Here is a 14,005-nt window from a genome sequence, read left to right on the forward strand (position 1 = left end):
GACTAGGGCTCTGCCACCCAGTCTCTCTCTCTCTCTCTCTCTCTCTCACACACACACACACACACACACACACAGAGTCACCTGCCTCACAAGTGGATGCCTCAGCTGTTGGTATGTTTGTTCCACAAACCCCAAAAGGAAGCCTGCTGACAGCCCATTTCCGGACCAAGAATCGGCCTGAGGACCTTTGCAGGCACCCACAGCCCTGAGAAGTGGGGCACATCTAACCATGACTGACACAGTTGCTGAGGAAGCTCACAACAGCTCTGAAGGCTGATGGAGCTATGCCTTGCTTAATGAGAACCAGCCAACAGTGAAGACCAATCACTGACCTTAGCAAATAGTACAATCTTTAAAATAGAAATACTGTACTCAATTATTTCACAATGGGCTTAGCCACAGGTTTTACTGATTTCTTTGCTAACTGCTGAGTTTTGTGCCCTGTGGCTTCCTATTTCACCCTCCTGCTCCTCCTCTTCCTCCTTCTTCTTCAGCTTCTAGTACATCTGAGTATCTCTTTCAGAAAGTGGTTCCTGGATGGTAAACTTTCAGAACGTTTGCATGTCCAAATATATCTTGATTTTTGTTCCCATCATTTATTTACTTAAAGATTAAGTGAGTTGAGAATTCTGAATTCACAATAATTAAATGATAGGGTAACAGCATCTAGAAGCTGGGTTCAAAAGAATCTTTCCTTAGAATTTTGTCTTCTGTGTTAGCGTTGCTGATGAGAACCACAGACTGATTTGATTCCTTCCAGGTAATGTGTCTCTAGTGCTGCTCAACCCAAGCTTTGGGGGTTTTCTGTCTATCCTCGGAATTCAGAAATTTCATGAGGATGTAGTTTTTCATCATTCTGACCCAGCACTCATTGAACCCTTTCAATTTGTAGATTTGAGCCTTTTTTCAGCAGAGACATTTTTTCCCTTTTGATTCATTGATTCTTCTGTTCTCTTGACTCTATTTCTCTCTTCTGGAATGTATGGTAGACAGCTTCTAAAAGTTTGCCTATAGCTTCCAGGGCTCAGTATTTATTTTATTCTCATCATCTTCTTTGTGTTTATTCACTGAATATGGAAGACAGCTCTGACAGTCTTTCTGTTCACAATTTGGTCTTCATTCATCCCTTTTCTGCTCTTCAGTCCATCCGTTGAAATACTTTTTTATTTCCGCATTCATGTTTTTCCCAAGCATGAATTTCCAAGAACTCTTTCTTTTTATAGACTGCCTTTATTTCTGTAAATGGAATATCTTGACTTCCTCACGTATACCAACTATCATATTTTAACTTTCTTTTTTTGCCCATGCCCTCATGACATGCAGGATCTGGGTTCCCTGACCAGGGATCAAATCTGTGCCCCCTGCAGTGAAACCTCAGAGTTTTAACCACTGGACTGCCAGGGAAGTCCCCCAACTATGGTATTGCAAAGTTCTTTTCTTTCTTGATTAGCACGTTCATCAGCAGGTCGTTTGTTTATTGGTAGCATTGGATGATACTTCTGTTGGTTTTCCTCATTTGTTTCATGCTTTTTGAATGCCTGTTAGTTTTCACATGAGAGTTTCATCTATGTAGAATAAGAAGTTCGGATATATTTCCCAAGGCCAGGTGAGAATCTCTGCTTTCTTAACAGTAAATAGAGATTTGGTTTCAGTGGTCCTAGCTCTAATGGTTTTGAGGGTGGAAGGGAGAAAGTGTACACTGGCTACTTTCTCTGGCTCCAGTGCCTTCTCTGGGAGCCTCAGGTATTATAACTCTCATCTTATTTGGTAAAAAATAAGCTTTACTTAAAATTTTCACTTGGAGGAAAAAATCCAGGATCCACCACTTCTAAGGCAGAGAATGGGTGCAGATGTTTGCAGCTCATGAATTAATTACCAGCTCATCGTCCATGGGGTCGCAGAGTCGGACACGACTGAAGCAACTTAGCAGCAGCAGCAGCACCATCATATCAGTTCCTTCTCCCTGCCCCTGATATCTCTGAACTTGAGGTTATTCTAGTGTTCCAAGTAGAAAGTTTACTGTTTTGAAGAGCCTCTCTTTCTGCTTTCATGGGTTTTAGGTGCATCGGCTCTTTCATGCATTTATTAATCTGATCACAATCAGCTTTATATCTTACACAAATAACCTCTATTTTGGTGCTCTGATAATACCCTGCCTGGATTTCCAGTTCCACTTTTAGGTGATTCTGTTTTATTTTTTCCTGTCTGTTTTTGTTGTTGTTGTTGTTTAAACTCAAGTATACTTTACATGGGATTCCCAGGTAGCACAGTAGTAAAGAATCCATTTGCCAATGCAGGAGAGGCAGGAATCGCAGGTTAGATCCTTGGGTCAGGAAGATTCCCTGGAGTAGGAAATGGCAGCCCACACTAGTATTTTTGCCTGGAAAATCCCATGGACAGAGGAGCCTGGTGAGCAACAGTCCATGGAGTCACATAGAGTCAGATACGACTGAGTGACTGCATACACACAAAATTTACATACAGTGAAATCCACCAATATTAAGTATACATTTCTACTTCCAAAGTTTCCCTATAAGTGACTTTTCAGCATTTAATTGTCTGTCCTTCCCATTAGACTCAAGGCTGTGAATGCCATATTAACCAGCTATCCTTATATCTGGAACAACTCTTGGTACCTAGCAAGTATTCTACATGTTGGAAGAAGGAAGGAGGATTGGAGTCAGTCACTGTCTGTCCTCAGTTGCCGGTGGGGGTTAACATTCAGCTCAGCTACTCATCCTTGGAGGAAGCCAATGTAGACAATCCTCAGATTAGTCAGCTCCCTACATGTCTCATTTCCTGTTCATTCAAGGGCTCCATGCTCCTGGATGATCTATCCCCAGGTGACTCTCCCACAGTGACTGTCTCCTGGACTCTGATGTCACCCCACGTTGTACTGACTTGCTCCCACAGTGGTTTTCAAATGGATATGAGTGAGAAACTTTGAGTCTGTGCCAAAGTGGGTAATGGAAAAGGAAGCATGTATTAGCCAGTTCAAAAGATTTCTTATGCTTTGATTTTCTCTGGCAGGTTTGTGGAAGAAACCCTAAGTACTCACGGGTAATTTTTTTAAATCAAATTATTCTTTGTCATCATGGCAGTTACTTCTTATGTATATCAATAATTTGCCAATATTGCATAGTATTGGGCTGACAGGCCATAGACCTTAGACGCTCAGATAAAACTCAAGTTGTCAAACATCATCTAAATCAAGTCACCTGCACCTTCCCAAACAGACTAGCTCTCCATATTACCAACTCACCAGCTGCTGTCAGAATTGCTCTTTCCTGAGTCCCTCTGCTTCACTTCCCTGCTGCATACTACTTGGGAGACTTTTGGTTCACATGACTTTCTATGATCCAAAATGTTGAAAGCAAAACTGGAAGTTGTTGACTCCTATAATCTGAGAGGTGCACTGACAGATCTGACTTAAGGTGTGACTTGACCAAACACCAACAGTGCCCCTGGAATCCAGTTTCTCTCTCTTAGCTCTGCTTGCTCTGTTCTTCAGGTTTTCACTGCATTCCTACATGATAGCTGCTGCAGATCAGTTCTTACAGCATTTCAGCTTCAAATACAAAGGAGACTTCCCCAGAAGAGACACAAAAGCCTCGAAACTTTTTCTCCCTCGGGACAGAGGTACCCATAGCCACACCATGGTCCTGGATAATAGGATCAATAAAGAGCCTGGAGCTACCAGAGCTCAGCCTGAGTGTGGGGTCAGCCTCACCCAAACCCCAAGGACTGAGCCAGGAAGGAGGGATTCATGATATAGGGCAACATTTTTATCAGCAGGGTAAATGGTGCCAGGCAGCAAGAACAGTAGGTATGACTGTAACTTTGTTAGCACACTGGCTCTTCAGAACTCCTCCCTTCTCAGCTTACCAGATCTGCCTTTTCACAAATCAAAGCTTATCTGAGCTGGACTCCCTCGCCTTATGGCATTCTAGGATGTAGCTTTGAGTCTCACCATTCTGGGTAACTGCTGCTGCTGCTGCTAAGTCGCTTCAGTCGTGTCCAACTCTGTGCGACCCCAGAGACGACAGCCCACCAGGCTCCCCCGTCCCTGGGATTCTCCAGGCAAGAACACTGGAGTGGGTAACTACTTTGTGTTTTATTATTGTTGTTCTTGTAATCTATATCTACTTAAAGAGTTATTTATGCCCCAGACTGAACACAGTACTTGGGGAACAGTTTGACCAGTGTAGAATCAAGTGGATCTTTTCCCCACAGGTCCTAATAATAAAAATCCTTGTAATAGTCTTACATTTTGTATAACTCAGGTGTACAACCTTAAATGCATACCCCTTACACTGTTGGGTGCAGTTCATTACGCTTACCTCCGGTCTTTTAGAACACAATGACTCCAGAATACCCTAGAAATGGCTTTCTAGAGACGAACTTTCCAACTTTCCTGGGAAATGAGCCTGAAGTTACCTCAGGTTAGCTCCCAGGACCTGTCTAGGGTGGCCTAAGCGGGGAAGTTCCAGGCAAGGACACTCCATGACTTCCTTCAACCACCCACCGCATTTGTAGCCTCTGCCAAGATGCAGGAAGGACTGTGGCTTCTAGACCAGTCGAGTTTTTAAGAAGCATTTCTCTGCTTTAAACAAAATCCTATGGGCGGGGGGCGGGCAGTTCACATTAGGGGGCCTTTCAGCTGCCCAGAACAAGAAAGAAATCATTAAGGAGGAAGCCTTCAAACTAGACCCTAAAAGATGAGCAGATTTTCAAAAGATGAAAACAGGGACCCAAAGGAAAACACAAGACAGACAGAAAAGAGTTTTTCTCTGGAAAAAAAAAAATTGCAAAGAAATTTGCTAAGAGTTGGAGATACTCAGAGAAGAAAGTCAGAAACTGAAAGGAGGGTGCTCGCTTCGGCAGCACATATACTAAAATTGGAGCGATACAGAGAAGATTAGCATGGCTCCTGCGCAAGGATGACACGCAAATTCGTGAAGCGTTCCATATTTTTTATAGGCAAAACACTCTCTGACATACATCACAGCAGGATCCTCTATGACCCACCTCCCAGAATATTGGAAATAAAAGCAAAAATAAACAAATGGGACCTAATTAAACTTAAAAGCTTCTGCACATCAAAGGAAACTATTAGCAAGGTGAAAAGACAGCCTTCAGAATGGGAGAAAATAATAGCAAATGAAGCAACTGACAAACAACTAATCTCAAAAATATACAAGCAACTCCTGCAGCTCAATTCCAGAAAAATGAATGACCCAATCAAAAAATGGGCCAAAGAACTAAATAGACATTTCTCCAAAGAAGACATACAGATGGCTAACAAACACATGAAAAGATGCTCAACATCACTCATTATCAGAGAAATACAAATCAAAACCACTATGAGGTACCATTTCACGCCAGTCAGAATGGCTGCAATCCAAAAGTCTACAAGCAATAAATGCTGGAGAGGGTGTGGAGAAAAGGGAACCCTCTTACACTGTTGGTGGGAATGCAAACTAGTACAGCCACTATGGAGAACAGTGTGGAGATTCCTTAAAAAACTGGAAATAGAACTGCCTTATGATCCAGCAATCCCACTGCTGGGCATACACACTGAGGAAACCAGAAGGGAAAGAGACACGTGTACCCCAATGTTCATCGCAGCACTGTTTATAATAGCCAGGACATGGAAGCAACCTAGATGTCCATCAGCAGATGAATGGATAAGAAAGCTGTGGTACATATACCCAATGGAGTATTACTCAGCCATTAAAAAGAATACATTTGAATCAGTTCTAATGATGTGGATGAAACTGGAGCCTATTGTACAGAGTGAAGTAAGCCAGAAAGAAAAACACCAATACAGTATACTAACGCATATATATGGAATTTAGAAAGATGGTAACAATAACCCTATATACGAGATAGCAAAAGAGACACTGATGTATAGAACAGTCTTTTGGACTCTTTGGGAGAGGGAGAGGGTGGGATGATTTGGGAGAATGGCATTGAAACATGTATAATATCATATATGAAACGAGATGCCAGTCCAGGTTCGATGCACGATACTGGATGCTTGGGGCTGGTGCACTGGGACGACCCAGAGGGATGGTATGGGGAGGGAGGAGGGAGGAGGGTTCAGGATGGGGAACACATGTATACCTGTGGCAGATTCATTTTGATATATGGCAAAACCAATACAATATTGTAAAGTTAAATAAAATAAAATTTAAAAAAAAGAAAAAAGAAATGGAAAGGAGGATCCTTCCTGGTGGTTCAGTGGTTGAGAATTCACCTCCGGGTGCATGGGGTGCAAGTTCGATCCCTGGTTGAGGAGCCAGGATCCCACATGCCTCAGGGCCAAAAAACCAGAACATAAACAACAGAAGCAATATTGTGGCAAATTTAATAAAGACTTCGAAAGTGGTCCACATTAATAAAGAAAAAAGAAATTGAAAGGAAACTCCTGCTCATGCCCAGCCCTAAGCCTCCAGGCTCTCAAAGACTTTCCCCAGGAAGTATCTCCAACCCAGGATGCTCTTTAGTTATAGCAAGAAGAGCCCCCTACTCTGAACCCCACTTTTCAGAGGGTCCTGCCAATTACAAACATTTTCTCAAAAATTAAATTTATTAATGCACGTAATAATCCTTTCTGGTTCATCATCTGATTGTGAAAGTCATATGAGTGAATTAGGAACTTTTTTTTTTTTTAACCTTTGAGAAATACACAGTCTTCATTAGGCGCGGATCAGGACCCTGAAAGTCTTGAGGACCTCTGCGTATTCGTCAGTTTTCTTCTCAGGTTCTTTTCAGCCTGTTTCCGTAGCCTCGTGAGCTGTTCTTCCTTCCTGTAACCGATCTTGACCTACTCCTACTTCTCCTCCAGTGGGGCTGCCACTGCCAACCTGTGAGCCAGACACCCAGGGGGAAGCAAACTTTCACACAAGCTTCACACAAACGGCCTTGAGGGCAACAGGAACCACTCTTTGCTTTTCCTGGTCAGAGGGCAGCAGGGTCCCATCAAAAACCTTGAGGGCTCAGGATGGCCTGGCATCCCGTGGTTTTGGGGAAGGCCTGCCACACACCCTCCAAAAGATGCGGCTCAGAAGTGGCGGCGGCTGCGGATGGGTTTGTGTTCATCCGCTTGCAGAGGAAGATCAGGGATTTTACCTTGTTTCTGCACAACTGCCAGAAATGTTGGTGCGCTCACGGCACACGTCCATCACCTCCCAGCCCAGCGGTACCTGCTTGATCCTGAAGGGCATCCGGTTGCCCAGGGAGACGGACAGAGCCATCTAGGACCAACCCTAGGACCAACCCTTTGCCACCTTGGGCATCCGCCTGGGAAACGTAAAACATTTTAATACAAAGAAGTTACAAAGAAGAAAAGAAAAAAGAAAAAAAAAAGACTTGGCAAAACCCTGAAAATTATTTATCAAAAATCACTAAGGGGCTTCCCTGAGGGCGCAGTAGATAAGAATCTGCCTACCGATGCAGAGGACAGGGTTTGGAATCTTCCCTGGTGCTGGAAGGTTCCACATGCCCCAGAGCAACTAGGAACCGGGGCCACCACTGCTGAGCCTGTGCACCTAGAGCTTGAGCTCCACAAGAGAAACCACCGCAGAGAGACGCCTGAGCACCACAACGAAGAGTAGCCCCTGCTCACTACAAACTAGAGAAAGCCTGAGAAAAGCAAGGAAGACCCAGTGTGGCCGAAAAATAAAGTCGTTACGTTAAAAGTCACTCAGCCTTCATGTGGTTGTGGTTTAGTCGCCAAGTCACGTCCGACTTTTGCAACCCCATGGACTGTAGCCCGCCAGGCTCCTCTGTCCATGGGACTCTCCAGGCAAGAATACTGGAGTGGGTTGCCATTTCCTAACTCTAAACATCCACTCCCATGATCAACCCCACCCAAACTCAGGAAATGTTTCTCCACTTCTCTTGCCTCATGTTATTGAAACACAATGTAGAAAGAAAGAAAGAAAATGAAGTCGCTCAGTCGTGTCCAACTCTTTGCGACCCCATGGACTGTAGTCACCCACACTCCTCCTTCCATGGGATTTTCCAGGCAAGGGTTCTGGAGTGGGTTGCCATTTCCTTCAGCAGCTTCCAAATGCCCCAGGAGTTTCTCATTGTGTCACTGCTGACGTCAGAGGTAGATGCCTCCAAGGGTAGGGAGGTTTGAGAACTGAAAGAACATAAAAAAGAGACAGAAGACAGATTAACTTATTAAATCCCTTCTCTGTGATAGTTTGGATGTAACAGATTTTTTCATGATAAAATACCATTTTCCAGCAGTGCTGAGGGTCCACTGTCTGTTTTTCTTCAAGTTATAGCTAATCCATGCCTCACCAGTTTGTAGTTTTGCAACCATTACCCCTGACTGTTGAGGAACATTTTGCAACATTAGGAATTCATGTGACTTTTAATTTTGTAAACATATTGGTCTACATCTAATGTATATGAAGCATGATCCCAGTTCTTTACTGTTGGCAACCGAGTATTAAAGGCTGGAACTGTGAATAGTTTTATTTTTATAGATTTATTTTTTAGATTTCATAGGCTTAATCAAATCTTTACAAAACTAAAAGTCAGAGGGAGGGGGTGTTGTTCATGTTGTTGTTTGGCAGAAACCAACAGAACATTGTAAAGTCATTATCCTCCAATCAAAAATAAAATTTTTTTTAAATAAAACTACAAAAAATTGTCAGCTTTATTTAAATAACTTTGACATCAAGTGTTGATATTTTCCTATCATAATTTGTATTTTACTATTGATTTTAGTGAAACAGTTTGACTGTTTTAGAAGACAATTTCTTAAATTATATTAAAATAATTTAAAATTTTGATTTACTGTTTTTGATAAAATATATTCAAATTTCGTACCCTGTGAACACAGTAACATTTTGTTTTTAATGCTGCAGAATTAAATCAGACCCACCACCTGGTTTTGTTTTGAAAGCAAAGTTTTATTGGAACACAGCTACATCACTCATCACCTACAAGTTGTCTATGGCTGCTTTCTTATTCTGGGCTTCCCTTGTGGCTCAGCTGGTAAAGAATCCGCCTGCAACGTGGGAGACCTGGGTTCAGGCCCTGGGTTGGGAAGATCCCCTGGAGAAGGGAAGGACTACCCACTCCAGTATTCAGGCCTGAAGAGTTCCATGGACGGTATAGTCCATGGGGTCTCAAAGAGTCAGACACGACATTCTAGTGGCTGTGCTGTGCTTAGTTGCTCAGTCATGTCCAACTCTTTTCGACTCCATGGACTGTAGCCCGCCAGGCTCCTCTGTCCATGGGATTCTCCAGGCAAAAATACTGGAGTGGGTGGCCATGCCCTCCTCCAGGGCATCTTCCCAACCCAGGGATCAAACCCAGGTCTCCCACATTGCACGCAGATTCTTTACTGTCTGAGCCACCAGTGAAGCCCATTCTGGTGGCAGAGTTGAGTAATTTTCAAAGAAACCATATGGCCCACAAAACCTAAAATTTTTACTATGTGATCCTCCATAGAAAAAGTTTGTCAAACTCTGCTTTGGAGTTTACTGTCAAGACTGTACAAATTATGAGAAAACCTTTAGTATGTCAATATAATTTTGCTAAAATGAATAGAAAAACATGGGGTACATATATATATATCTTATAAACTGTGTATGTCTTTATTCAATGACTCATCCAAACATCACTGGCTACTCAACAGAACACCCAGACATGCGCAGTAATAATTAAATTCCATCATCTTAACAGTCTGCCAACTCTTAGCTGTATAAAAGTTAGTTGCTAATTCACTTCAGTCATGTCCAACTCTGTGTGACCCCATAGACGGCAGCCCACCAGGCTCCCCCATCCCTGGGATTCTCCAGGCAAGAACACTGGAGTGGGTTAGAGTGTTTGCCATATTTTTCAACTTTGTAGGGAGACATATTATTCAATATGGGGCACGTTTAGTCTTGTCCCAGGCTCTGCAAATGTAGGGGTGGTGGGGACTGCCAGCCTCTGATGTGAATGCTGCCTTGTTCTGAGGTACTGAGAGCTGGGCCTAGATGCAGGAGCTTGGGAGATGAACATGCTGCTTTTTTTTAAAATATCTTTGGCAGCCTGTGGGCTCTTAGTTCCCCAACTAAGGATCGAACCCATGCCCCCGCATTGGCAGTACAGAGCCTTAACCACTGGACCACTAGGGCAAGCCCTGAACCTGTGGCTTGGATGATAGTGTGTATGGAGGGAGCAGGGTTGCACGGCTGCTAGGATGTTTGGACATCCTAGTGTCTCCTCTCCACTTCTGCATCAGACCACGTGGGACCAGCTTTGACCCTAGAAGCCCATGTGAGCTTCCAGGCCAGGTGTGTGGGTGGCTTGGCCCCGGGAAGAACTCCTGAGGGATCGTCAGCACAGAGACAGCCCTCTCGCCCACACCAGCAGCTCTGAGTTTCCTCCAACAGCTGTGGTCTCCTGGAGGCTGTCCAGACTCCGCTCTGCCTGCCCCAGCAGAACCTCTGTGCCTGCAAGAGCCGCTGGGGCCTGTGGTGACCATGCCACTCAAAATGTCAGGCTGATGCTCAGGGCCCATCCATCCTGGGGGTAGCAACTGATCACAAAATGCCACAAAACTTTCCTTCACTGCCAGATTTAGCAACTGAAAGTATAGGATTGTTGTTCAGTCGCTCAGTCGTGTCCAACTCTTTGCGACCCCATGGACTGAAGCACGCCAGGCTTCCTTTCCCAGAGCTTGCTCAAACTCACGTCATTGAGTCTGTGATGCCATCCAACCATTTCATCCTCTGTTGTCCCCTTCTCCTCCTGCCTTCAATCTTTCTCAGCATCAGGGTTTTTCCTAATGAGTCAGTTCTTTGCATCAGGTGGCCAAAGTATTGGAGCTTCAGCTTCAGTATCAGTCCTTCCAATGAATATTCAGGACTGATTTCCTTTACGATTGACTGGTTGGATCTCCTTGCAGTCCAAGGGACTCTCAAGAGTCTTCTGAAACACCACAGTTCAAAAGCATCAATGCTTTGGTGCTCAGCTTTCTTTATGGTCCAACTCTCACATCCATACAAGTGAAAGTTGCTCAGTTGTGTCCGACTCTTTCTCTAGGCCAGAATACTGCAGTGGGTAGCCTTTCCCTTCCCTAGGGGATCTTCCCAACCCAGGGATCGAACCCAGGTCTCCCTCATTGCAGGCAGATTCTTTACCAGCTGAGCCACAAGGGAAGCTCATGACTACTGGAAAAACCATAGCTTTGACTCGATGGGACTTTGTCGGAAAAGTAATGTTTCTGTTTTTCAATATGTTGTTTAGGTTGGTCATAGCTTTTCTTCCAAGGAGCAAGTATCTTTTAATTTCATGGCTGCAGTCACCATCTGCAGTGATTTTGGAGCCCAAGAAAATAAAGTCTCTCACTGTTGTCATTGTTTCCTCTCTATTTGCCATGAAGTGATGGGACCGGACGCCATGATCTTAGCTTTTTGAATTTCGAATTTTGGGCCAGCTTTTTCACTCTCCTCTTTCACTTTCATCAAGAGGTTCTTTAGTTCCTCTTTGCTTTCTGCCATAAGGGTGGTGTCATCTGCATATTCGAGGTTATTGATATTTCTCCTGCTGCTGCTAAGTCGCTTCAGTCGTGTCCGACTCTGTGCGACCCCATGGACTGCAGCCTACCAGGCTTCTCCGTCCATGGGCTTCTCCAGGCAAGAACACTGGAGTGGGTTGCCATTTCCTTCTCCAGATATTTCTCCTAGCAATTTTGATTCCAGCTTATGCTTCATCCAGCCCGGCATTTTGCATGATGTACTCTACATAGAAGTTAAATAAGCAGGGTGACAATATACAGCCTTGATGTACTCCTTTCCCAATTTGGAACCAGTCCGTTGTTCCATGTTCGGTTCTAACTGTTGCTTCCTGGCCTGCATACGGGTTTCTCAGGAGGCAGGTGAGGTGATCTGGTATTCCCATCCCTTTAAGAATTTTCCACAGATTTAGCAAATGAAAATATAGGATACCCAGTTAAATTTGAATTTCATATCAACAACAAATAGTTTCAGTATAAGTATGACCCATGCACACTATGATATAAATCTCATGACATAATATTGTATAATATGATATCATATGTCCCATGTATCACTTCTTAGACGAGCAGTGGGGCAAGTAAGAACTGTGGCCTTTGAACATTGCTTTTTCTGTGCTAAGGAGACTTTGGAGGCCATGTGTTTTAGATGGTACAGCGACCACGTCTGGTCCATAGAACTGAATTTTATTTATTGTTGGAAGCTGTGAATGTTTAGGGTTTATCTGTTATCATAGCATCACCTAGAGTCTCTTGATTATTACATCATCCAAGACCCTGCCCAGACTTCACTCTGGCTCCTTCTCCTTCCATGGTGCTCCTCCAGTGTTCTGTAAACCCTCTTTTACAATGTTTAGCTATTTCTCTCCCTTTAACCAGGGCAAGGAGCCTTGTCTTATTTGACCTTGTGACCACAGGACCTCACAAAGTATTTACTCTAGTGTGTGATAAATGAATGGCCAATAATGTCCTGGGTTTGGAGCCAGGAGGTATCTTCATATGTCCCTTGGTCTCACTATGAACATCACCTCTCCAGGTTTTCTGTTTTTTCTTAAAGGATCACCTCTCTTTAAAGGTCTGCAGTCTTGGGAAATTGAATTGCGGGTAGCTGTGTTATTTATACAGTGACTGGTAATCTCTTCTGAGCAAGAGATGGTGGGTGATGACATTCATTCTTAGTCACAAATTAAAAGAGAAACATGACAATGACATTTCCACTGTGAGAGAAAAGGTCACCTGGCATTCTGAAGCCCTAATTGCAAGGCTGTGCTTCCGTTCTAATCGGCTATTCTTCCTGGAGACGGCATCGCCACTGGTGCAGAAAAGTTGCATCCATAGTCTACTAAGAAGAAAGAAGGAATGATTATTTCCCCAACTGTTGACTCTCTAGATCAGTAATTCTTAACCAGAGGGGTGGAAAGGGCATATGTCAGACTCTCAGAATGGAAGAAAACAGAAAATATTTCTATTTTACCTTTAAAAACTTACTTCCTAATACAAAATACAGAGATTTCAGGACTTCCCTGGTGGTCCAGCAGCTAAGATTCTGAGCTCCCAATGCAGGGGCCTGGGGTTCGACCCCCAGTCGTGGAACTAGATCCCACATGCTGCAACTAAGACCCAGCACAGCCAAATAAATAAATATAAATATTTTAAAAATTCAGAGATTCAAGTGTGACACTCTAGGATGCCAGGCACATGGAGAATATGGAATGAGTAAGCATTTAGAACAGCCCTTGGAACCAAGGTGGTGCTCAGCACACATTTGTAGTGTACTTTTGCTACCATCCCTGCAGACAGAAAGTAAGTGTTCTATTTGAAGGGGAGTGTAGGTTTTTAATTTTCAAGCAAGTTCTGATTTTGAGTTCATCCAATGCACAGAAGAGGGGGCTCTCGTGAGAGTAGAAAGTTGAAGAAGCAGAGACCATTCTATTTGGAAGTCTGAGAAGGGGAAGATGAGATGTAGAATGGAAGGCAAAGGAGCACTGGAGGTTTTATTTCCTTGAGTCCCAGCGCCGCCACTACTAAGCCCAAGTGCCACAGCTAAGACCTGTTGCAGCCAAAAATAAATAAGTAAATAAATAATAGATTGGAGAGACTTGAGCACAGTTAAAAGGCTGACAGGAAAACCCCATGAAGCAGATGAGATGGAAGAAGCAAGAGAGATGGGCCAGTGGACATAGATAATGGATCATGGATAGAGTGAGATCTCTGGGGAGGCAGGAGGGGATGAGGACCTGGACACAGGATGGAAAGAGGAAAAGGGACAAACAGCAGGCATGGCTGCAGTAAGCTGTAGAGTCTCTGGCAGGTTGCCATCAAGGCAGTTGGGGGCAGGTAGAAAACAATTGGATTATCAATTTTTTGTGAACATCTGAATGACGATGCCAAATTTGTACAAATTTCTTCAATTCCACACTGAAGTTTGTGGGTGGTCAAATAAATATTCACTTCATTCAATTTAGAAACTATTAC

At 43.7% G+C, this 14,005-nt stretch overlaps 1 protein-coding gene and 1 non-coding gene across 3 annotated transcripts in view; one reads left to right on the forward strand and one right to left on the reverse strand.

Annotated features, from left to right (window-relative positions):
* The window catches only part of SUSD1 (sushi domain containing 1), a 154,855-nt gene extending 141,789 nt beyond the window's left edge, over positions 1-13,066 (reverse strand). The window contains exons 1-2 of one of the 2 annotated variants that reach the window (XM_059889560.1): positions 12,767-13,066; positions 6,679-8,152 (exon numbers count right to left, since the gene is read on the reverse strand). The gene's annotated coding sequence lies outside the window, so the exon portion shown is untranslated. Of the gene's footprint in view, positions 1-6,678; positions 8,403-12,766 lie in introns of those variants that run through there. The other variant, XM_059889561.1, reaches the window with a different exon arrangement.
* LOC112447949 (U6 spliceosomal RNA) lies at positions 4,869-4,975 on the forward strand. The gene has a single exon (XR_003036203.1). It is a non-coding gene; the product is annotated as a U6 spliceosomal RNA (small nuclear RNA).
* Positions 13,067-14,005: the final 939 nt, after the last annotated feature.

This window comes from Bos taurus, chromosome 8 (assembly GCF_002263795.3).
Source record: "Bos taurus isolate L1 Dominette 01449 registration number 42190680 breed Hereford chromosome 8, ARS-UCD2.0, whole genome shotgun sequence".
NCBI lineage: Eukaryota > Metazoa > Chordata > Mammalia > Artiodactyla > Bovidae > Bos > Bos taurus.